The sequence below is a fragment of the Amphiura filiformis genome, chromosome 4 (assembly GCF_039555335.1).
Source record: "Amphiura filiformis chromosome 4, Afil_fr2py, whole genome shotgun sequence".
Taxonomy (NCBI): domain Eukaryota; kingdom Metazoa; phylum Echinodermata; class Ophiuroidea; order Amphilepidida; family Amphiuridae; genus Amphiura; species Amphiura filiformis.
This window is the reverse complement of record NC_092631.1, coordinates 81,266,697-81,294,388: the sequence shown is the minus strand read 5'-3', so window position 1 is coordinate 81,294,388 and position 27,692 is coordinate 81,266,697. Positions and strand designations below refer to the sequence as shown.

Below are 27,692 nucleotides of genomic sequence, written 5' to 3'. Positions count from 1 at the left end.
GGATACGAAAGAGGGGGAGGGCTAATATACTCAACAGGGATTGTGGCCAGGGCTCGAAATAAGGCGCGTCCTTGCGTCAAATACCCGTGAAAGTAGGCGCGGACCCGCACATTTCTTACGGTACGGGTCCGGGTGACCCGTAAAAATTGAACCAAGCAAAGAGCAGAAAATCCTAGTTTTGTTGTTCCAATTTTCAATTTTCTACAATCTACATTGTGATCGCTGCCGTAGCTAATTATCTCTCTTGAAATTTCAAAGGCAAATGCCCGGTGTCGGACCCTTGAAAAATGGTGAGGACCCTTGAAATTTCAAAGGCAAGGGTCCGGAGGACCCTTGGATTTTTTTTCTCATTTCGAGGCCTGATTGTGGCAACTACTTCCTTCCGCACATATATGACCAATTACTAACAGCGCCATCTACGTCTGCTACCAACAGAAAGCAACAGAGGAGAAAGGTCAAATATGGTAATGCAATTTGGGAAAGTGATGTGTTACAGCACAAATCGTCATTAACGTATGTCAACGTCACCTACTTTATTGGATTTGTTTAAGAACATTGTAAATAATAAAGTAATGAAAATTACGGGATTTCGAATCCTGCGGATCTCTTCTAAATTGAAGCCAACTATCGTAGTAACTTACTATGCTTTACTGCCGCTGTCGACGCTAACGCGCATACATGATTTTAGCGCGTGTAATATATGCATAATGCGCGGAATACGTGCAAATGACTCTCACAAAATAGTTGAGAATGCAGCATCAAAACTAAGACCAAACCATGATGAAAACTACGGATTTCTTTAACTTCTGAAACAATACAATGCATGATACGACATAGAATAGAGAGCATAATGACCGAATCTTCAATCACACCCATCCATATTTACTGCTTTGTACTATTGAACCAACATGTTGTTTTTTAACTTTATATAGACCTATGGGCAGGGACAAGTGATTTGCGCGGAAAAATAGCCACTTTTTTTCAGTACAAATAATGTATCCCAGCCCATAGAAAAAAAATAGCCAATATCGATTTGGACCTTCACAGGTTTGGCTAGAGGTTCTGCTATTCCCCTCATTCTTTCCGTAGCCTGGCTGTGATACTTAAATTTGATCAAGCTTAGGCCTAATTTTACTTGAGGAAAATTTACATTATTGATTTGTAAATACGATACGATATGCCATCACTTACATGCTGCGGTAATTTGTTGCTGCTCAATGCCTGAGGCAAAGTAATGTTAACTTCAACTATCAACTATCAACTACCCCATTGATCATTGCACAACGTTCGTGCGTTTCAAAGAAAGTGAAAGTAAAAGTAAAGTGCATGGTAAATATGCGTCCAATGTGGGACAGAGAGCTTGATCTACATACAATTTCTTAGGTAAAGAAATAAAATTGTACAGTCTAAATACAATTTTTCTTTTCCTTTTCTTCGAGACACAGTTTCAATAATGGCTTTGTTTCGTTTTTGTTTCTTTGATCACCGTATGTTGGCATGCCCAAAGTAGATTGATGCAAGCTCATTGTAAATCACGTATCTAGACAATCGTGCAAATGGACAGGTAGAAACGAAATGCTTGCTGTATTATTGATGAAGATATAATGTGTACAATTAGAAGGTTTACCGAACATAAAAGACTTCATCCCACTTTTGCTCATCACTTAATTATTTTAAATGTACACTTAAAAACGTGTCTTAGAAAGTTTAAAGCCCGGCTTGCAACAACAAGTGAAAACTTGGGCTACAAAAGTGCTTTAGTCCAGTTTTGTTATATCGAGTTATAAGCATTAATAGTTGTCCATATATTAAAGCAAAATAATAGAGCCATGTTGGAAATATCTTTGGCAATGTTTTGGCACAGGCGTTTGTTCTTAATGATTATTGATGAAATGAAAATGATTGATTCTGACACTTTTGCAGCTGGGATCAATGTTTCTTACCTAGGTAACACAGAAAATATGTCAGTACCGTTGATGCCTATTGCCCTTGGCCTACATTTTTTTGGTAAATTTAACATGTTCAAGGGGCCGAATTTTGTCGACTTTAAAAGCCGATATAGTTACGCCATTTTCAAACTTTTTGCACTAAGGCCACAAACACTATAATGCTATCGTTTAGTTGGCAGCCTATACCTTTTAAAATTCAATGTAGATTTTAAAAACTTGATCAAAAATATCACCTTTTTTTCTGATTGTGTTCTTGACGAATTATATTTACCCATATAAATGGTATATCGCTTTTTGTATCGGAACTATATATATAGTTTGACCTATCTGAGATGTGCCGTTCTTGGGTAATTTCTAAAAAGGAGAAAGTCACGTGTTCTCCTCTATGAGGGATCATAAATATAAAAATGCTCCCGATTTTGACAAGAGATGTGTCAAAATCTTCCTTTTGATATAACAATTAAAATAAAGATAGTATCACACAATCTAGATTGATTTATTACCAAGGTAACACATCAAAACAGGCAAAGTACCACTGAGGCCTATTGATCCTGATGCATTTCGTAGGTAGCGATTTTTTTTAGATTGTGCAATCCTATCTTTATTTATATATTTGAATTGAACGTTTTGAAAGTGATTTATCATAATTATGAAGAAATTCATCTGAACTGATAATCATGATGACAGCAGATATATTGCCACTTTTAAGTTAAAACTGCTTTGGAAAGTTATACCGGACCTGGAGAGTATGAACCATTTTCCATACTACTAGACCATGCATTCACTTACAGATATTGATGCTTATTAGTACTTTATGGTAATGTATCCTGAGTAATTCAGTTTGCTGTGTGTATACTGTTTAAATCAAGATTTTTCATAGATCAGAATATAAAGTAGCATCATTTCTATTTATAGATTTTGGAAGTCCCCAGCATTTTACAGAATGTTCTACAATTATTCTTTTTCCAGAATATTCAGATTGTTTCCGAATGTTCATTGCATTACATCATGTATGGCAAATCCTTGTGGCTATAATAAGATGAATGTGACGTAATGGGCCATAACTAGACTAGGTCCTAATGAATAGGAAGTGAGATGCATTTTTATATCAACGTAGTGCAGAAATCACGGATATCTATTTGCTAGTTTAGCAAATTAGTATTATTGCGTAAATGCTAGCACCACTTATTTTTGGTTAATTTCAGGATGCTAAATTCAAATATTTTTCAGCATCTCCAAATTAACTAAAACTTACTGGTTACCAACTCTTATTTAAAAAAGCCGAATGTATGTTGCAATCTTGAAAATATATAGAAACACTTGATTACTGACAATATAAATGTCTAAGCAAAAGGGTGCTGACTTAAAAGGAGACAACCAACTGTGTCTACATGTTGTCACGACATGTAGACATATAGAAAAAACCATGTATTATGTTAGTGTAACCGGATGCCTTGAAATGTTGTATTTTATAGCACAAGCGAATCAATAGCAAACATCACCTCCCCTTTGCAAAAGAGCAGATATTGTGCATAAGAGTACAGTCATTTCCAAGGTCAAACACTTCGGGTGCTGTGTTTTTCAATAAAACATTGAAGGTTTTCCAGGTGCCCTAAAGAAAACATAATCACCATTTCGATATTTGGCGTAAGAATCTAGTCCAATGTCATAGAGGTTCAATAAAACCTTGAAGGTATTGAAGAAGTCTTAAAGGCGTTTACATATATGGGTAAGATTATTCATTACTAAAGGTCTTTTCTTAACGTGGCTGCAGACATATTAAAGAATGTATTAACTTCTAGACAGGTAGTTATTTAAAGGTAGAGAGGAAATTATTTTAAGGTAGGTGGTACGTGTTTTCTACCTTACATGGATTCCTCTTACCAAATAATCGCATGTTAATGTAGTACATCGTCATGGGAAATTAGCCTGCTGCAATTTAATGAAAAAACATTACCATGATGAGGCATAACCTAGAGCAGTTGTAAAGATCAACATATGAGATTATATAATAAACGTAATTTTTCACCGTCGCAAATAATAAAGGAGACAATAGAAAAGTGATCCCGCTTGGGAATCGAACCCAGCAACTCAGGTTTACAAGACTCTTGCCTTAACCACTTGGCCACAGGAGCTCCGAGATTAGGCTGGTTGTAATTCGAGCTTATAATTAAGCGGTCGCTTAAACATGTCGCCTCCCCGCAAGTAGCCCATAATAGGTAGGGTCATAAAGGCGAGAAATAAATTGCTATCCTTCCTGCAAAGGAAATATAACATGGCAAAAACAGTGGTATGATCGACGGGAATTTTTCAGCAGGTTCACCGTCGCAAATAATAAAGGAGACAAGTAGAAAGCGTGATCCCGTTTGGGAATCGAACCCAATACCTCAGGTTTACAACACCTGTGCCTTAACCACTTGGCTACGGAAGCTTCGTGATTAATAGGCTGGTTGCATGTAATTCGAACCTATTAGCGGTGTAGATATTGATATAAAATTGGATCGATTAAGTTCATATTTATTGGTCGAGCTACGAGTTTTAAAATATTGGACGAGTCGCAGTCGAGACCAATATTTTAAAACTCATAGCGAGACCAATAAATATTGGGCTTAAAGCATCCAATTGTATTATTATGTGTTGGATCCAATATTTTCGCACACTTGGATTCATCAAAACATAATGATGTAACAATGTGGAATTTGACAGGGCACATAACATTACTCGCTTCCAATCTATTGAAACAACTACAAACATTATAACTAAAGGTTTTTAAAATCGTGGTTGAATTATATCACGGAAACTTTGCAAAAGGTAATACTTTGCCAGACGTGTTTTGAGATAAGAATATTCCCTAAACAAAGAAATAATTACCGGGACATATCGGGAGAGGTGACCTATATGTATAAGATAATTGTGTCAAACGTGGTCAATTACATCCCTAAACGATTTCGTAACGTTGCACAGTGTAGCGCGGACTTCGATCGATGACTATGTTTCTCACTTTTCACAAACTTATACCTCGATTTTTTAAATAATTTTTTTATACAAAGTGAATAAAACAATACAGCGAAACTCAATACATCTACTTTTTTTTTTATAACGGAGCTTTACTTGCAATTAAAGTGAAAAGTAACGGAAAGAAATTGCATTTAATAACCTCTTGTGGATATGAACATGATGAAAATTGCGCACAATATTTTATGTCACGTCATCATTGCAAATTACAATATGTCAACAGAGCAAGATGGCATTATGGATTCGTTATCAACAGAAACATTAGCTCGTGAAATTCTATTTTCAAATATCTACCGACAAACCATGTCTTATTAAGCGGCAATGAAATACTCGAGATGAAAGATTGAAAGAATATGAACAGTGTTCTAGATATATCGTATATTATTAGCAAACTTGATATTTTACATGGTCGGAGCAAAAGACATTTACAAAAAAAATCACATAAAGTAATTACCTACTCCTCGACAGGTATCAGAGTTAGTATCAGCATTAATTTCTTTCTAACATTTCAGTTTTAGAATTTAATGCGTAGATTGTAGTCTTTTATGATGTTTGTAGTAAATAATAATATTTCACAAGCAATGCATCTTTAAAAGGGTAGACTACCCAGCAAACACAAAAACGTTTTTAAAACCTTTTAAATAAGTTATATTTTGGCTTTTGGTTTAGGTAAAAACGTTTTAATAACATTAAAATGTCGGGTTATATAAAGGTCATGAAAACGTTTTAAAACGTTTTGTATGAAAACACACTACAACAATATTTTTTAAATGTTTTCAAAAATGTTAATGTAAACTATTTTTGCAAATCTTTTTTCCAAATATTTTGCCAATACACGTAAATAATATTATGTTAAAATATTTTCCCCCAGCAAACACAGAAATGTTCTTAAAATGTTTTCTTTAAAACGTTTTAATAACATTTAAATGTCGGGTTATATAAAGGTCATAAATACGTTTTTAAAACGTTATTGCAAATATTTTGGGCAAACATTTTTCGCAAAATATTTTTTCAACCCCAAAACAACATTCTGTTTAGAATGTTTTGTATCATGTTTTCAAAAATGTTTTTGGAATGTTATTAAAACGTTTTTATACCCTTTATATAACCCGACATTTAAACGTTTTCTGTAAAACAATTTGTGTTCGTTGGACAGTAGATTATCAAAAAATGTTTTTCAATGTTATGAAAACGTTTTATACCCTTAATATACCCTTTATATAACCCGACATTTAAACATTTTCTGATAACATTTTATAACCTTTTCCGAATGATGTCGAAAACGTTTTGTGTTTGCTGGGTAGGTATTGGTGGTCGAAACAGACAAAAAAAAAAATCGATTTTCATTATCTAAATCAATATATTATTGAAATATAACACTTTGAAAACTTGCTTGATTGTTGTTAATAAGTTGTGTACGTTTTATAAAAGTGTTGATATTTCAGCCCTCTTTACAACATAACTCAAGAACCACAGGACCTACAAAAGTATGTCTGTGATATTTGAATTATGCTACACACTCGCTATGAAAAGATCACTGAAATGTTTGCCAAAACTCACTACCATTCGCAATATGCTGTGAACTACCAAATCGCAACAGTTTAAAATAGTTACTAACCTTAAGGAGATTTGGTAACATAACATAAGTTCACTTTCAAAGTTTAGGGTTTGCATGGCGCCTTTCTAACATCGGTCAGTTGTAATAATATTATCTAGAATTGCGAACCAGTCTCAACTTCATTAGAGAGAAAGGAAGAGATTAAACGTCTGTGAGAAGAAAAGATGCAACGTGTGTAGACGACAGAGAGTTGTCAACAAAATACAATTAACGGGGTCGTTTAACGTGGCTGTAAGTTGAATCGTGGTTATTTCATAGTTTTGTAACATTCCCATTGGACATGTTAGAATATAACCACAAGGCGTTAAAAGCTCATTCCCAGCAAATACACAACGTTGTACATGAAAGGTTTAATGTCCGGGTAATATAAAGGGTATAAAAGAGTTTTAATAGCATTCATAAATCATTTTTGAAAACGCAATGCAACACAATCTAAACGAATGTTATTTAACTGTTGACAAATTATTTTACCCAAACGTTTTAAAAACGTATTCATGATTTTTATATAACCCGACATTTAAATGTTTTTAAAACGTTTCGAACATTTTTGCTGGGTTATGAGCATTTAAAGAGAGACGAACGCCCATTCAATTTCCTTTATTCTTAAATCCGAAATGTTATAACTGTAATACTTCTCAAATTACATTTGCACCGATTAATACAATTAGTATGTATTGATAGGTGTGAAGTCTCATCATGCCCCTACTATGAATATAATAGACTGAGCATTCAAATTGTGATTGTCAGGTGTGTACTTATTTGCATCTTTTCTTTGTCACAAACGTTTGATCTCTTTCTTTCTCTCTAATGAAGTTGAGACTGGTTCACAATTACAGATAATATTATTACAACTGATCGACGTTAGAAAAGCGCCAATCAATGGCAATCAGGGAAGTCCACTGTACACTTACATTTATATATATCCTTTGCGTATAAAATCCTCGCACATAAATGGTGCCAATTTCTCCAAATACTTAATAGCTCCTTATACAGATGACCATCTCCAAAACCTGGTGCTTCTTTTACTAATCACTCTCTTTTTCCAGGAAATAGGCGTATTTCTGCACTGCTCCACTTTATTGACAGATGTGTTGTTTTGTAAGCCTCCAGCCTCTGAAAAGCACATTATTGGCTATGCAAAAAAAAGTATATGCAAACTGGTTCAAATATACCTCATTTTAAAGTCGAATGCAAGTAAATTTAGTCATAATGGAAGCTATCCAAAATGAAGTGAATTAAAGCAAATGTAGCAACAAATTGAAACACTAGCAACAAATGTTTCTTTTCTTCAAAAATTTGTTTTCAGAAAACAATTTTAAAGTGGCTATTTAAATTAAATTTGTTCACACTGAGATTTTGCCAAGACACTACGTAACCTTACGATTATGAACTGCACACACGCGTTCTACTCCCTCTCCGTCTATTCATATAGATGATAAATGCAAACAAAGTATGCATTTACATACATGACTATTTTCCTAGTAATGTAATTTTTAAACGTAGTGCAATTTGAGATGCAATAAACTGTTATAATTTGAAAACGAAAATAAACCGCACGAAACAGGCGCAAAGTATAATCATATCAGTGATTTTTATTGGTCACGTGTATGTTAGCGATTGATATTGACGACCAGCTTGACCGCATCGAATTTCACTTATCTTTAACTTCTTAACGTAGTATGAGAAAAATAATTACCTGGAACCGTTTTTTGTATCTATAACGCTGGATTGAATTACACTATTTCGTTCACACGGATTTAATTTTGAAAGGATTAGATAACCCGAAACCCATAGAAGATATAAACACTCTTCTTGATTACCTTCTGGCTCATTAACTAACAAAGTCAAGTAATTTTGTTAGGTGAAACTAACACGATTTCGCTCTTATGAACAGTGATTAAAAGCTGCCAGGAAAAGGGGAGTCAGTACTGTATTTGGAGGAGATCTTTGAATAAATAATTACGAATAACCAGGGCGAAGAATAATTAGTATACAGCGATCGAGGAGATATAATGATTCATAAATATTCCGTCTTGTTACAGGTTAACATGATCTTCATCATGATTATTTTGTTTTCGTTATTTTGCGGTGCATGTGGGATGTTCTATTTAGAATAATTCATCGCTTTGATATTTATGAATTCAATGAAACATTTACTATCATGAATATTATTAACTTAAGAAAGTTCATGTATTAGCTTGTACTCGTATTATCACGTTTTCTTCTGATTACGATTGTGTTTTCTTTTTTCTTGGTTGGTAAACCAAGAAAGAGTTAGGATTTCAGAAACGCGTAAATGAGTAGCAAACCAAACTCTTATGTTGTTACCTGAAACCATTTGGAAGTTAAGCTTTACACCTATTACTTTGATTCAGGAGAGTAGGCCTTCTTAGTAACTTAAAAATAGTAACAAGTTAGGTCCTCTAATCTATTGCATCTATTAATACGACTGGCTGAAATGTGTCTGATTCGATTTCAATTACATTTAGGATACCCCTTGGCTGCTTAGTCACATTAACGATAGAAAATACTTTGACGGTGTTTAATTGTTACTTGAGCAACATCCACACTTCTACATAATAGATGTGTAAATACAATCTACCAACACACTTTCGTGCTAATGTAAGATTATTTAGCTAAAGGCGTGAAGGAAATTCATTTGAACGTTGTAGCAATTACAATATTGATCAGAGCACAAGTGTTAGCCAACTTTTATGCAAGAGAGTGAAAGTAAAATAAAGAGCAGGACAAAATGTGTACCAAATACGGGATCCCAAGCTCGTTTTCCATACGATTTTTAAGCAGTGAAAGAAAAAGGACACTTTCAATTACGGGTTTCGTTTTCCTTTCTTTCCGACATCACGTCTAATGCAGATTGATATAAGCTCATTGTTAAATCACGTAAGTGGACAAGCATATAATGTAAAGAAAGACGAATTGGTTCTGTACTTCAAATATCAAGCAAGTCAAATATTCGTTGAGGGAACTGTTTAATATCTCTGTTTATCATGGTTCTGTACTTGTTTTATAAGTAAAACATGATTCATACAATACATGCATGATATGTAGGAAGAAATGGACAAATGATGCTTAGAAAATCAACTCCGATTTGTAAATATTATGTTTTAGATTTAAATCCAGTCACCATATCAGGCATCGCATATATAATTCGTTGCTGGGCAGAAAGAGACTCGAAAGGTTAAATGCAAAACCTCATATATAACAATTGGTTCAAAGTTGCATAAACCTCACATGGGTAATTGTGTTCAAAATGCCCGACACCATACTGCAGTTACTGTCCGTTTTCCTATACACAATACACAGTGCTCTTTCCCATTGACGCGTGACCTCTACAAATAGCCTACGTTAAAAGTATGGGGATATGCCTAGTTAACGTCGCTGTGTGAAAAATAACCGGCCAATATTAAAGTACTCTTCTAAAGTTCTAGAAAATATAGTTTTGTAACATGTCCTAAATTTTTAGCTAATTTAGATGTTTGGAAATATGCGTACTTTGGTGTTTTAGTTAATGTTATAGGTAATAGTACATTGCCTAGTTAACGTCGCTGTGTGAAAAATAACCGGCCAATATTAAAAGTACTCTTCTAAAATTCTAGACAATATAGTTTTGTAACATGTCCTAAATTTTTAGCTAATTTAGATGTTTGGAAATATGCGTACTTTGGTGTTTTAGGAAGTATATGTAAACGACAGATAACACCAAAAAATATGAAGAAATTATTTCCAAACCGTGTTAAGTCTGCAAACCACCATGTTTCTCATTTTCAAGAACGCTGGTTAACAATAAGCACGTATTGTCTCATTTCGTAAACAAAGACCACACAGAATTATTCTCTAGCGCTCGCTTTATAATCGTTCACCCAACTGAACATGCTGAAAGTATAATCCCAGCTCATTGCTCCATTGTACGTGTAAAGCAGACACATATGTTGTGTGTATTTAACCAGAGAAGATATGATTTAATCAGTTGAGCTGTTTTCAATGAGTGTTATCTTGGTTTAATAGCTTTTAATGGGGTTTAAGTCCTGCAAAGGTCGAGTTGAATTCTACTGTAGACATGACTGCATCATGCACCTTCGGATACTACGCGTTTAACTGTTCATAAGCATAGTCCAGTTGCAAAGTGTTTGATATTCCTATGTCGTGCAGGTTTTATAGTTAAAGCCATAATGTAAGATCTTATATTATGAAATTGGTTAATTTACACATGTCCCAACTTGCACATAAAAGGAATCATCCAAATTTGTTGCGTTTGTACGTCAACAGAGCGAGGTTCGACATAAAGTCATAATTCAAAAATTATGACTTTATGTCCTCCTATAGAACTGCATGTTAAACGGTCAGTGGGGTTTCTTTCACTTTACCGTGCTATTAAGTTGACAGAAGCTCTTCCCAACAATTATTACTAGTATTATTTCAGCATCTTGAGTATAGAATAACACATTTAAAATTTTAAGGAAATCGTATAAAGACTTGGAACCAAGTTATAACCCTGGCGAAGACCTTGAGTAACCAGACAAACTTGAGTGGCAAAATGCACCTTGCTCCAAAAAGAGTTATTACCCCCTCAAGGTCATACAGGGGTCAGCTTTCAAAATTTCTTTCATTCATTGATCAGATTTGGTTTCGAAACCACATCAAAGTATTCATTTGGTGAAAGCGATTCAGAAAAAGTAAGTGGTTAAGTCCACTTGCGATATATATTCATAATCATAAACATAATCATTTATTTTCCATCATAAAAACACAACAATATAACAAATAAACACAGCAAAAAACAGATGAGAGAAGTGCAACTGAAAGTAACAATGCCTAATACTAGGTTACAAATAAACAGACAGCCATGCAAATTCTACAAACCTCACACACAGCACTCACGTCGAAAGCATGAACTACAGTGCAACATGGCATAAATGCCCAAAACTGCAATTTTGGACAGATTGACACGTAACTTAAAATCTAGATTAAAGTGCAAGATGCCACTTACGACATTTTTAAATCAATTATTTATTATGTTATTTATTTATTTATATAAAATTCAAAGAACAGACCTTCCAGAATAGGTAGTCGTTACTCTGAGTTTCATGCCTAAAAAGGCAATCGTCAGACGACACGATGAAATGCTTTGGGTGGACTACCATCTCTTAGGAATGTGAAAGAATATAAATTCCATGGTGTCAACACAGCCAAAGTCTATTCAGAGTCAGTCTGTCTATCGGAGATAGTCAGAAAGTGCTCAACCGCAAAGCAGGAGCGTATTAACAACATTTTACTCAAGTTAGACTATCTTTTGAATAAAGTGCTCAATCCCAAAGGAGAGCGTATAAAATTCAAAGAACAGACCTTCCAGAATAGGTAGTCGTTACTCTGAGTTTCATGCCTAAAAAGGCAATCGTCAGACGACACGATGAAATGCTTTGGGTGGACTACCATGGCTGTGTTGACACCATGGAATGTATATTATTTCACATTCCTAAGAGATGGTAGTCCACCCAAAGCATTTCATCGTGTCGTCTGACGATTGCCTTTTTAGGCATGAAACTCAGAGTAACGACTACCTATTCTGGAAGGTCTGTTCTTTGAATTTTTATACGCTCTCCCTTTTGGGATTGAGCACTTTATTCAAAAGATAGTCTAACTTGAGTAAAATGTTGTTTATTTATATATTTATTTATTTGTTTATTTATTTATTTATTTATTTATTTATTTATTTATTTATTTATTTATTTATTTATTTATTTAATTAAATGGGGTGACCAATCATTGCACTGGCACTGTTCTCCCTTGGTCTCCAGGTGGCACAAAGGCCATTAATATAATTACACAATAAAAAAGGCATATAAAAGATTATATCATACGATTGCACACATTACAACAACTTACATCAAAGAGCAATACAATAACAAACATCATTATTAAGATATAAGTTATATGATTGCACATTACATCAAAAGCACCATTTACAATAGTGAAAATGAAAAACATTATTTTTATGAAAAAACACAATGGATTAAGGTATCTGGGGGCTAGAGCTGGAGCAACATCAGGTATAACCCAGCATATCCAAGAACCAGAATACAGGCACAGGGACAGAACTGAATGGAAAAAGAAGATCCCTGAGCCAATTTTGAAATTTGACCCCTGTGTGACCTTTACTTTTTTTCTGAGCAAAGTGCATTTTACCACCAAAGGTAAAAGGACCTCAATCACAAAAATTGCACGGGATTTTGCTTGCTTTTTAACGAGCAGCTTAATGACCAAACACCCGCATCTAAACCCTGTGAAATGTCTACAATGTTATGCGTCTCACATACTGAGGTTTTATGTCAGTGGGCATCACTTTGTATATGAGGTTTTGTGTTTGGCCTTTGGAATTACACATGTTTTTTCCTGCCCAGCGACGTCATTTCTTAATTACTTACTGCACAAAATGCATTTAATATCTAGCTGCTGTATTTTCTATTTACCTTGTACGCTACAAAACATATTTTAAAAAGCAGCACGACATGAATTTAAAGCGCAAACACCTTTCCCTGGGGGCATACGTCATTCAGACATTTTATAATTAGGTAATATTGAAGATTGAACATGAAATAAAAATCAGAAGTGATAAGTAAAACACGCAAATACGAATAACAGCATAGATACGAGAATATTTAATCAATGTGTGACAGGAATGATTTAAGAGGAGAAACACCACTTGAAGCTGTTACTTCTGTACAATATTACTAACTAAAAATATTGTTTGCTACATTAATTTACTCAATCAGTGTTTCAGCTTGAAATTACTTGGTACTCTTCTGCTACATGTAGTATAAGTTACATTGCCGTTACATCATGTAGGATTATTTTTGTCTGCAAACAAATATCATGTAATAAGCAATGATTTTAATCATTCTCTAGTAAGTATTAAAATCTTTCTCTAGTAATGCGTCGTTGTACTTTTTAGAACACGTTGTATGTATTCTTTATTGACAAAAAAATTCGCGAATCTTCCTACAATCACTAGATTGCACAACTTTTATGACAAACTGATTGAATTCATTATCTGATCCAATCCATATGTGACAACACTAGGAGGATATCACAATGCCTGAAGCATTCTGTCTAGTGCTATACAACATTAAAAAGAAAACATGCAGCCCTATGTCTTGTGTTATACAACATTAGAAGGAAATCATGCTGCCTGATACGCCCAGCCTAGTGTTATGCAACATTAGAAGGAAAGCTTGGTATCTGAAGCACTCTGACTAGTGTTATACAACATTAGAAGGAAGGCATGGTACCTGAAGCACTCTGACTAGTGTTATACAACATTAGAAGGAAGGCATGGTACCTGAAGCACTCTGACTAGTCTTATACAACATTAAAAGGAAAACATGGTATCTGAAGCACTCTGACTACCCAGCAAACACAAAAACGTTTTAAAAACGTTTTACATAAGTTATATTTTGGCTTTTGGTTTAGGTAAAAACGTTTTAATAGCATTAATATGTCGGGTTATATAAAGGTCATGATAACGTTTTAAAACGTTTTGTATGAAAACACACTACAACAATATTTTGAAATGTTTTCAAAAAATATTATTGTAAACTATTTTTGCAAACATTTTTGCCAAATATTGTGTCAATACTTAAATAACATTATGTTAAAATATTTGAACCCAACAAACACAGAAATGTTCTTAAAATGTGTTTTTTTTTTCAAAACCTTTTAATAACATTTAAATGTCGGGTTATATAAAGGTCATGAAAACGTTTTTAAAACGTTATTGAAAATATTTTGGGCAAACTTTTTTCGCAAAATATATATATATAAAACCCCAAAATAACATTTTGTTTAGAATGTTTTGTATCAAGTTTTCAAGAATGTTTTTGGAATGTTATTAAAAAGTTTGTATACCCTTTATAACCCGACATTTAAACGTTTTCTGTAAAACATTTTTGTTTGCTGAGCAGTAGATTATCAAAAAATGTTTTTTAAGGTTATGAAAACGTTTTATACTTTTAATATACCCTTTATATAACCCGACATTTAAACGTTTTCTGACAACCTTTTATAACCTTTTGCGAATGATGTCGAAAACGTTTTGTGTTTGCTGGGTAGTGTTATACAACATCAGAAGGAAAGCATGAGATCTGAAGCACTCTGACGAGTATTATGACATTAAAAGGAAAGCATGGTACCTGAAACATGCTGACTAGTGTTATACAACATTAGAAGGAAAGCTTGGTACCTGAAGCATTCTGATTAGTGCTATACAGCATTAGAAGGAAAGTATGGTACCTGAAGCACTCTGACTAGTCTTATACAACATTATATAGAAGGAAAGCATGGTATCTGAAGCACTCTGACTAGTCTTATACAACATTAGAAGGAAAGCATGGTACCTGAAGCATTCTGACTAGCGTAATACAACATTAGAAGGAAATCTTGGTACCTGAGCATTCTGACTAGTGTTGTACAACATTAGAAGGAAAGCATGGTACCCGAAGCACTCTGACTAGTGTTGTACAACATTGGAAGGAAAGCATGGTACCCGAAGCATTCTGACTAGTGTTATACAACATTAGAAGGAAAGCATGGTACCTGAAGCACTCTGACTAGTGTTATACAACATTAGAAGGAAAGCATGGTATATCAAGCACTCTGACTAGTGTTATGACATTAGAAGGAAAGCATGGTACCTGAAGCATTCTGACTAGTGTTATACAACAATAAAAGGAAAGCATGGTACGTGGTCAAAAGCTGAATTCAACGTTTATTTTGAATAAAACCTTGAGGTGTTGACGGTGCCTGAAAGTCAACTTTGCAACGGACAGCTATTGGGCATAATATCCAAGGTCAAACACTCCGGTTACTTTGAGTTATTAATAATAACTTTATTGAATATATCTCAAGAAAGGCTTGAACACAGAGTCACTCGAAAGAATATACTTTGTACAAGTAAGATTATTGAAATGATGTAAACAAATCCCTCAAACTCCCTTTAGTTGGCCCAAGCGCAATCATATGCCACTCTTATACACTTATTTCTCTTTTATATTAATGTGAAATAATATAGTTCTGATATTCGATTTAAATTATATACATGCGTACAAATAACTTCATTGTAGCAAACGACTGCCAGAACAAAAATAATATCCTTTATGATTTATTCAATTCTTTGGAAATCAATTTTGCTGAGATCACGTAGAGTTTGACTTATGCAAAAAGGGTACACATAAAGTAAATGTATGTTATTGCTTTCTGATATCTATTCAAACACTATAATAATTGAGAACAATATATAAATTGCATTCAAAGTATTCCACTAACGCCTTACAGAATGTTTCTTATACAGAAATATCTGAGAACGTAACCTACAGGTACTTGTGTTACTTTATGTGCCAATTACTTCACTAAATTATCTCGTAATGTTGCAAACTTCGATGCCGACTATATTGCAACAACTATATCTTGCCTTTTTGTAGAAAAATGAAGAAATCAATACCTTGAAACTTGATATTTGTTCCAAATCGTTTACAACACTTTGACTGAAATATTAAAAGTAGCGGAAAGAAATTGCATTAGCCTCTATGGATATGAACATTGAACAAAAATGTATGTCACGTCGTGGTTGTAAAATGAAATATGTCAAATACTCGTTGTATTTTAACTTCAAGACGAAGACCAATTCGCTTTTAGTCCATCGAAATACCGGTTGTCACAGCAACCATTCTGTTAGCTGCAAATTAAACATATCAAAAAATGTCATTTCATTATATATGTTGTTTTGGATTAGTTGCCACTGTAACATAATCGAGAATATCGAAATTGCGTACAATTTTTAAGTTGCATTTCATATAAGTAAGTTAAATATGGCTATGGTTAATGCATGGCTACAGGCATTTTCATATCAGTAAGCATTAAATATTTGTCAGATTTACACTTATCCCATTTACATACTAAATTCGAGCTTCAACATGATGCTACTTTTGAAGACCGGCTAATGCTCAAACACTAACATTTTTACTGACACTGTCATAAAAATACAGACACGTTTGCCGCGTGAAATAATTCATGCGTTATTAAGCTAATTCATTGGGATGAACAAATATGGTAATTTAATATTAGTCAACACTCTTCTTGTTGGCCTAGAGGATGGCATGCTGAAGCCAAATGAGACTTGTAGTACTTTAGTAAGTAAATAGAGTAATGGTTTTTAATCCATTTATGTAAATATGGGCAGACGGTTGGAGCTAAGTAAAGCCATTATGCTGACATATTGGAAATAAATCATTTTTATTTATCCTATAACGACAGTGCACGAATCTCGTCGATGCAGGCCAAGCAACGCTTTCACAACTACACTGTTCAGCATGTTAAACTTTACGCATTATAGTCTGTCCACATAGAAGTAGGCCTACAAAGTGAATAGACCTCGGAAACTGGAGGTATGAGAATAATTATTTTACGCGTAGCGTCGCACTCGCGTGTGACGCAGAGCATCGACCCCCGATGCCACAGATTTGGTTTGTACTTCTAAGTGGACAGACTGTAGTTGATTTTACTTCCATACTCCCTTATAGCACCATTATATAGGCAAGAAGAAAACCGGGAGTGCATTATTATTTATAATTGCACTCATGCAGTTCGCGTCTTGCAGGATTGAATAGGTTGATAAATGCGTATCGCTTGTTGAGAGTGAAATTATGCGTACTAATGCACGCGTACTGAGATTCCTCAATTCCTCGAGAAACAAGTGATAACATTTATTATCCTATTTCATACATGTGTTTTTTTCCTATTTTTATAACGAATAATGTTACTAACAAGAAGAGTCTTTCAAAAAGATTCACGGATCAGGTGTATAGTAACTTTCCATTTTCATATCTAACCTACTCTGCACTGATCTTACAATAAATTAGTGATTTAAGGCATAAATGATACCTACATCCTTACCCTAGCTTATGTAACTCTCCAGCAGATACAAACTTTCAATTAAACTATGCAGATTAGGGTTCCATTTAAGATAAGCAAACGTTACTGGGTAGATAACAGGAACTAGACTTTGTGGTTGGAATTAATTGAGTAAATCGCCTGTATCAAATATGCAGTGTATTTTTCATATATGCAGTAATATGCTCAGCCTTATCACAAAATAAACAATAGCATTGACCTTATCCTCCAATCAGTAAAGCCTATTATAATCATGTGATGGCTCAATCCAATAGTAAACATGCTTAGAAAAAAGGCAAAAAAATAGTCCTGGCTGTCATTTTCTCAATACCAGATAAGATGTGCTAAAAAGTCCTTGTCATGTGGGGCAGGATTAGATAAAGGGATACAAACCTTGGTATGAGACATTGGGAATTATTTCCTAGCCTCTTAATCACAGGGTTGATGGGCTACAATAGCTATTCAAGACACAGTGTGTGTAAGGGATAAACTGTGCACATGAGATATGGGTTCAAATGGGGGAAATGTTCACTCCGTGAACAAAAATTTTAGAAAATGCAAGCAAATATAAATGTATTGATACGCCAGACAAATGAGCACACCAGTGCAATTACACAATATGTTTGCACACCTCGTAAACATCTACCAAAATGTAATTACCCCTTAAATAATTACCATAAAGAGAACCAATCAGAGCAAACGTTAGTAAAATGAACATCTACACATAAGTAATTACCCATTTAGATAATGGCCATTATTCCTAAACGGTTAATTGTATGCCAAATTTGGAATATGCAGTCGAAACCCTATCAGCTCTCATTGGGTTATTCTTTTTGTTTCATGCATTTGGAGGAGATCAAAACATGTGATCAATAGCATATCAATGATCATTATTCACGCAATGTCAAATTGAAACATGACGATTTCAATAGTGTTTTCTGACTACCAAGGTCCTAAATGGCCTACAATTGCAAGTTGTCCTTTCAGTGGTAAAGTTAGATTCAAAATCTACTGGTTGGGAGGTGTTCGCAACAGATTCAACCCTTGGTTTTCTACTTCATGTGACTTTTTTAGTGACAGAAAACATTGAACTTGTAATGTTTAATATGGGATTAAGTAAACAAGGACCACTGGTGTGAATAATGTGAATAATTTATTTATTGATTATTACATGTATTGACCCCCTAAATTCACAAAACAAGAAGACTAATCCAATGAGCGCAGAAAACATGTCCTTCCATGGATACTGAATACAAGGTAATACTAATAGGACTTTGTTGCAACTTTCGAATCTTGATTATCTTTCATTTTAATGTACGCTGCGACATCGATATTGGAACCTTTGCAACAATTGAGGTGTCATAATGCGCAGAAATACATTATGCTTCGACTGCATATTCCAAATTTGGCATACAATTAAACGTTTAGGAATAATGTCCATTAATTACAGGGGGGGGGGGGTAATTACTTTTTGGTAGATGTTTATTTTACTAACGTTTGCCCTGATTGGTTCTCACTATCTAGAAATCTGTGAAATGTTCATGGTTCATGCATGCCGCAAATTTCCGACACTTTTACTTGTGTTTGTTATAAATGCATCAACACTTCAGTCCTTAGCGAACGTGTTTTAGTCTAATTTCTCTCTCAACAAGTGATACGCATTTATTAACCTATAAATAATAAATGTCTGATATATATATTGAATGCTGCATTTTACTTAACAATGTTGCATAATACAGCCTGTCTCAAAAAAAATTGTGCAAGTGAAAAGCGCCCTCTGTGGCAATTAGAAAATACCTTTGTGACATAATGCTTACATCGACATTAAGGGCACAGTCTTAGCTCTCAAATGCCGTTTAATCTGTTCAATTTGCTTGTTTTAATCTCGAGATATGCTTACTTAACAACGAAAGGGTACAATCACAACTGTGCCACTTTTACTAGGGAAGGGGGCCTTACAAAGTCATGTAAATCAATGATAGCATCAAGTTTATCAAGAGAAATCAAACGAATGCATCAATTACACAACAATACAAAATTGATTTTAATGTTTTATCATAAAGGTATAATGATTCTCTTTTTCCTCTTACGACAAATTAAACGCTAAATAAATATTTTACATTCTGCTGTAAAATTAAATACATGTGCATGTCAATGATTTTACCATGGTAAATACTGGTCTGTTTGTCATTCAAGACATGTTAAAAGACAAACAAATATTACACTCTTATGAACTTTGACAAGGTCATGAAATTTGACAAATTAATGCAATTAGACAAAATAATGCACGCGCGCTGGTGTTGATGCGTCTAATGCACAAGCCCCGAAGGAGGGAGTGCATTAGACGCATTAACATCAGCTATCATTGATTTACATGTACAGCCCTATTCCCTAGTATAAAAGTGGCACAAATGTGATTTCACCCTTTCGTTCTTAACTAAACATATCTCGAGATTAAAAAGAGCGAATTGAACAGAACAAACGATATTTGAGAGCTACGACTGTGCCCTTGACGTTGATATAAGCATCATGTCACAACGGTATTTTCTAGTTGCCAAAGAGGGCGCTTTTCACTTGCACAATTTTTTTTGAGACAGGCTGTACAGTATGCGATGATAATGAATAAGTCAATACCTCACATCACATGCCAAGTCTTTTACATATTGGTAAAGCGGATTTCATAAACTCTTAAAACCACGTGGTCAAAATTGACCACGTAGTAGTCAACTCAACTATGCACCTTACCTCTAAATTGTGGTAAAATCTTAACTACAAGGGTTCAAATTTGACCAAGGTAACGTTCATAGTTAATAATTCTGACCAAGTTGTTCTAAGAGTGTATAAAAGATACTAACCTGCATCCTTGATCATTTTAATGCATCAATAACAAAACCTGCATTTTGCCATCAATTATACTCATGCCTCTTGAGATCAAAGTGTTTAACTATTGAAGTTATGCATTTCTTGATTTTGACATTTCTTGATTTCTGAATAATACAGTTCAACACCCCTGGTGAGGTAACACGAACATGAAAATTGTACATGTTTGCGCCACTTATTTCAGTCAATTTCCCTACATCTGTATCATTTACTCGAGCAGATATCACTGAAGCATTTACGTACAATACTACAATGAAAGCATTTTATATTTGTATCGCAAGAACGAATCGCTAAGTCTCAAATTAACTAAGAATGCATTGAACGTTGGAAACATGATCTTAAAAATGTAAATTCTTCATACCACTGATCTTAAAATATTCTGTTAGAATTCTATTAGATTTAACTTAACAAAAGAACATTATTTATATCTAGGAAAACAAACTGCACGCAATTGTAAGCGATCTTTGAGGACGTCACCATGGTCACTGGAACCAATCACGGCAAAGACCGAGTGAAACCTGGCGAAACACAGATAGCGCAGATGTTTGTGGAATCACTGTCAAATATATCATCAAAATGTTCGGCGACTGGAAACATTGTGTAAATATGAACAGGGATGTAACGAAGCATCAATCATATTTGGTTGCTTTCATGTTTATCTCTTATGTAATAGAGTAGAGTAAGGTTCGGTGTGAATTGAAGAGCTTTGTTGATGCTTATCTGACGAGACGGTGGTTAAGAGGAGATTTAAATGAAGCATGATTAATCATTCGTGAAATTTTAATCAACATTTTTGCTTCATTGAAATTGTTGCAAGAACATATAAATTGATGATGGGTGTGGGGTTTAAGGCCAAGGTTTTTATGTATCATTATTTGAAGAAAATGAAATGAAATATGACCTGGTCATATAAGAAGACGATATACTCGCTAACAACCTCGATTCATGTGTGCGTTGCATTATATCGAGCATTATTATCGTTAAAACATTCAACATTCTTCCTCTCAAGTGTATAACTTAAAGACCCATTCAGTGATCCCAGCGCAAGTGTAAAAAAAAAATAAAATTCTTTATAAATTGCTTGAAAGTGAAGGATAAGTCATTCAAATTGTCATTTGGTATTTTTGAAACGGCAGCAATGTAAGCGACTACGGTGATATAATTCCTTATTAAGTCATTTGCGTTACTTTGCTGAACATTTCCACCATAATTGTTGTTGAAACATGATTGCAGATTTTCTTATTCTAATCCAATGAAGTAGTACTCACTGTGGACGTTTTTAAGTCTAGCACACTCCTTTCTCAACACTATTATTGTTGTGACGATCTTCTGTTTACCGCAGATACAAACGTTGGATAAAGGAAGCAATACAGATCAGGAAACAGAGACGAGGGGCAGTACAATCTTAGTCACGCATTTGACGATCTTCTTGTAAAACGAACTGGTAACCGCGTTGCTGAGCAACCAGTATCATCTGCGGTAAACAACAACAATAGTGTTGAGAAAGGAGTCTGCTAGACCTCGAAACGTCCATAGTGAGGACTACTTCATTGGAAATAAGAAAATCTATACACTCAAGTATTTTGCGTTGTAAATAAAATAAAAGCAGTCCTCGTGGATTTTCAATAACATAATGGCACTCCAAAACAAATATAGATATTGTAATGATGTTAACAGACTTAGTAGAAGACTTATCTATTAATTTATTGCACGTATTAATTTGTTATTTATAGTGATGATTATTTGTTTCACACACGGTGCAGATCATATAGGAAACCCTGTATCTACTTGGTTTGAATGTTCATAAATTCCATCATTTGTCCTACTGGTTAAATAATTAGAGCTGGGCAGTATTTGAAAAATATGGAGGGACTATTTTCTTACATGGCATCAAAAAAATGTGGCAACAAAAAAACGAAGAAAACAGCAGTACTGACGAAGTTGACGCCACATTCAAATTCATGTAGCTAATTTAGATACTGTCAGTATCTAAATTATAGATTCGTGTAAAATGTCTTATTTTTTGTCTTAAATACACGGCTTTCGGCTGAACCACTCGCATGCTATGTTAGCACATCTATGACAATGACAAGGTACCACAATCTGAATTTTGATGATTTTTACGATCGTCCGGATGAGCAAGTCACTGAATGGGTCTTTAAGAAGCTAGCGCAAGTGGATGCACACCTTTAATTAGCACTCCAAAAAACCGGCTTTGTTTTTTCGTTTGTTTGTTGTTCGTTTTGGTTCGGTTTTTTTTTTTTTTTTTTTTTTGTTTTTTTTTTTGTTTTGTTTTTTATTCTTCTTCTACACACTCACTATGGAATGATCAAAGCAATTTTTGCCAAAGCTCACTACCATTTGCAAGATGATGTGAACTACCAAATTGCAACAACTTAAAATAGTTGCTAACCTTAAGTAAGTAGCACATTACATCTTCGAAACAATAATTGTTGTCCAAGAAAAGTAACACGCGGAATCCAATAAGAGTGGAGGAAACTAATGCATTGATCTAAACATGCTAAATGCATAAGCATGATCAGTCATCTTTTCCCCAGGATTGAATCTTCAATGCGGGAGGCATGTGAATCTTTATGTTACTTCATTGCTCTAAATATATGCATATGGTGTAAACAAAGAGAGTGTAAATCCTCAAAATGGACCGACTGGTTTAATGAGCCATGATATAAGTATAAACATTAAATCATAAACAGTAAAAGGACACGGGTCGCATCGCGGACGTCAAAACGCCTCAAGGGTGAAAGTGTTTCGCGCCTATCAAACGCTCATTTGTAAGAAAATGACACCAGTTGTATTTACAATTAAAGATCCCATGAACGACACCGCGCATGCTCAGTTGAAGATTGTCTGGGCACTTGCGTTGGCTGTGAAATCGTGTGCTGGATTTAAATGTGAAAGAAAGCTTTCGTAAACGTATCGCATAAATTCCACAATATCGAGACAAATCGCGGACTGGTTTTGTATGGGGACGTCAATAAATCTTGGTGCATCATATGACAATAATATTTCTAAACATAAACAGAAGCGAACATATGAGAAATTAAACTGTCATCGTTTTAATGCACCGTCAGATTACACATGATGTTGTAACACCCTTGTTGATTGTTTGTGTACTTAGTATGGGTATTTCGTCTTTTCTCTTTACACAGATTGTGGATGACTTAAAGACTTCGCTATATGAATGGAAATTGTTTTAATACGTTACTTTAAATTCGCCTATTGGATCACTATATTGAAATACCACAAGTGGACGTATACTGATTATAATGTTGGATAAGGATACAGTAGCCTGCACTATTAAGTTTATTACTTGCAAGAAAACATCAGACGCAATAAGGAGAATGCAGTATCAAAGTGTAAGCCCCACACGAGATGCAATATCACGCCTCATCGTGCTAAGCATCATCTGTCTCGCCATGGTAAGTCAAATATGTCATTTCATTACTTAGATATGGCCAATATTATACGTATAATCACATAATTCATTTGAAGGCATATTTATCTTTGCAAAATTCTGCTATGTGCATTTTAATCAAAATTGACAATTGCGTTCCGCAGGGATGGACTTCCACGTTCGCAATTAAATAGCGCGTTTTAATTAGCCTCTTGAAGCCCATAAACATTATGTGCAAGTAGCATGAGTAGCAATCAAATATGTAATATTCATTTCACACTGAGTATAACGCTTACATGCATAAAACATTAACCAAATTAAAAACGTGCCAATAAATGAACATGAGTACGATTATAGGAGAGAAGACAGAGAAATTGGACCATGTTGAGTAAAATATCGTGAGCATCTACCGAAATTATCATAATTATTAGCGACTTTGCTCTTACGCATTAGTTCCTGCATGCTCCCATTATTTGAATCATGCATATGTTTGCATAAATGACAATCCCATAACATGAATTTCATTACGAAAACAATATTGGAGCTATAGGCCCTATACGCCACTTCGATTTACCCTGATAATGTATAAATCTAGAAATTGGTGTCGCATGCAACGCAACAATATTTTTTTTTCATAAAAGCTATTTGCCGACGTTATGATCAGGAAACTGTTTATATCTTACTGTAGTGAAACAAAGTTATTAATGGAGAGAAAATTGGAAATGTGTGAATTACACCCGAAGTTACAAACAATATAATGCAGATACAGGTGCTATTTCGTTAAATAGGTTATGTTGATTAATAGTTCATAACAAAATTATTGAAAACAATAGGTAGCTGACATAGATCTGACATGTCTTTTTATGTGAGGTATGTATAGAGGAGTGTAATACATTAACTCAGTATCACCATAGAGTTACTGTTACACTCTTACGCTTCTAGGAACTGAAGGATAACAACATTTCACTTACTGATTAAATAATGTGCTTAGACAGTTGACCTAAAAATAACATGGTTCCACATACAATTGTATATCTCCCTAATTTATTGAAGGTACAGGAGAATGAATAAGATGTTTGTTTAAATCAGTAATACTTGAAGATTATAGAAGAACCAGAAGAAGGAACTAACTGCAACATATGACCTTTGACAGCTTACGAGCTTATGACACCTTTTGGAACTTTTGGAACGCATCGTCATCAAAATGTGTCCTCCTTTTGGTGTTGAAACTCTTGTAGCATCCCAGCAAACACAAAAAAGTTAAATTCTGGGTTTAGGTAAAAACGTTGTAATAACATTAAATGTAGGGTTATATAAAGGTCATGAAAATCTTTTAAAGCATTTTGTATGATAAAATACTACAACAATATTTTTTTAATGTTTTCAAAATGTTATTGTAAACTATTTTTTTGTAAACATGTTTTGCCAAATACTTTGTCAACACTTAAATAACATCATTTTAAAATATTTGCAGTAGGTTATCAAAAAGTGTGTTTTAATGTTATGAAAACGTTTTATATCCTTTATATACCCTTTATATAACCCGACATTTAAACGTTTTCTGACAACCTTTTATAACATCTTGCGATTTGCGAATGATGTCGAAAACGTTTTGTGTTTGCTGGGATTATTCCTTTCGATTTGTTCGCATTTAGTGAGTGAAACTGTTTAACGCCAATTAAGTTCGAACAATTAATTAATTAATGAGCCACACTCCCTAGAGTCAACAAGTGATACTTACAAATAAAGCACACACTAGCAACGCAAATTGATTGGAAAATCTCTCCTTAGGCCTTACGTATGAAGATAAGTTATAACTGACCACTATACACCGAATAATTATTGGTTCCTATTCAGCCATTATGTGAAAAGGCATTGCCGAGAGGAAACCGTCGTCTTGCAATATGTTGACAGCAGAAGACAATATACAAACAACGACGACGACTACGACGACGACGACGATGATGATGATGATGATGATGATGATGATGATGATGATGATGATGATGATGATGATGATGATGATGATGATGATGATGATGATGATGATGATGATGATGATGATGATGATGATGATGATGATAATGATGATGATGTAGATGATGATGATGATGATGATGATGATGATGATGATGATGATGATGATGATGATGATGATGATTTGTCACAGTGTATTGCTTTTTATTCATTAATGAGCTACTACCTTCATAACATCATCTCATCTCTCCTAAATTGCAAAGAAATTAGATCCCACATGTCCCAGGTGATCTATAAACATAAGGTAGAATTTAATAACCTGCAATAAACGTATTTTATCTGATAATTATGATTTGACGCAGGGCATATCTCTTCGTTGATCCTCATCAATGAGCTTGCCAGTTTACACAATCATGACAATGGTTCTACAATATATTAAAGTGACAACGTTGATCAGGAACTCTGACAAATGACGAGCAAGGAATTCTAGTCTACACCTCATTTATTGGTAATCTATCACGTTTGGGTATGCCGTGGCAAAGTCATGTACTCTGTTGATGACTTTTCCCATCAATTGAATTTTTAAATAATTATAAGGAGGTGTTTTAAAGTTGAGTGACATAGTAACCCTTGGGAAATATCAAAAGAACAAATCATTATGGAACATAATACACACTTGAACATCGTTAAAAAAATGTTGGCTCTTGAGTCAACACATAAAATGAGCATCGCAGTGTCATCGCATTTTAATGAAGAATATAGGCATTTACAGTATCTGAACACATCATCGCCATGTATCTCTAAAGAAGAAATCTTCTTCTGCTGCTTAAAAATTACCAGATTTAACCGCATTGTTCTTCTCACTAGTCAAGTGAAATAAGCAGAAATGTTAATGTTTGGAAGATACGGCTCGAAACACTTACGCCTGAGTGCTTATTAGCGCAATAATTGACTTAGAATACGGTCTCTTGAACACTTACATGCATCCGAAAATGAAACAAAGGATTTATATGAAACTTCACAGTAAGTTCAATACTCTTAAGGTTAACACAATTATCAATGAAAAATGGGTAATTTCATAAAAGGAACTCTTACAATGAAATGACATTATTACCAATTATGAGTAAGGTTGAGTCCCCAAATAACCAAAATTTCTACATCTGATTACCTGAGACTTTTTTGTTTTAAAGTGCAAATACCACAATTTTACAGTGCGCCCTCCTTTTGTGGGACTATAGGACACGTCGGCTGAGTGAGAAAAATCGATGTGCAGTGGACGAATTTGGGGGACCTCATCATCAAAACAGTAAAATAATGGTAGAAAACGTGACATTTCTGCACATTGGATATTATGCAGCTTGCTAAAGAAAATAGCCCTCCTTATATTTCAAATACTGCCCAGCTCTAATTATTTAACCAGTAGGACAAATGATGGAATTTATGAACATTCAAACCAAGTAGATATAGGTTTCCTATATGATCTGTACCGTGTGTGAAACAAATAATCAACACTAAATAAAAAATTAATACGTGCAATAAATTAATAGATAAGTCTTCTACTAATTCTGTTAATATCACTACATATCTGTTTTTGGCATGCCATTATGTTATTGAAAATCCACGAGGACTGCTTTTATTTTATTTACAACGCAAAATACTTGAGTGTAGATTTTCTTATTTCTAATCCAATGAAGTAGTCCTCACTATGGACGTTTTGAGGTCTAGCAGACTCCTTTCTCAACACTATTGTTGTTCAAAGGTATATTTTAAAAACTGGTCAACAACACTCACTTTTTGAACCGAATATTTCAGAGAAACCATTCTCCGTCCTCAGCGGTGTAATGCTGTTGGTAGACTGACTGATGATTCTCCAGTG

The 27,692-nt window shown here is 34.3% G+C and overlaps 1 protein-coding gene across 1 annotated transcript in view; it reads left to right on the top strand.

Annotated features, from left to right (window-relative positions):
• The first annotated feature begins 23,324 nt into the window (after nucleotides 1-23,324).
• LOC140151504 (corticotropin-releasing factor receptor 2-like) overlaps nucleotides 23,325-27,692 on the top strand; it is a 223,384-nt gene continuing 219,016 nt past the window's right edge. Inside the window, exon 1 of the mRNA XM_072173863.1 lies at nucleotides 23,325-23,864. The gene's annotated coding sequence lies outside the window, so the exon portion shown is untranslated. The remainder of the gene's footprint in view (nucleotides 23,865-27,692) is intronic.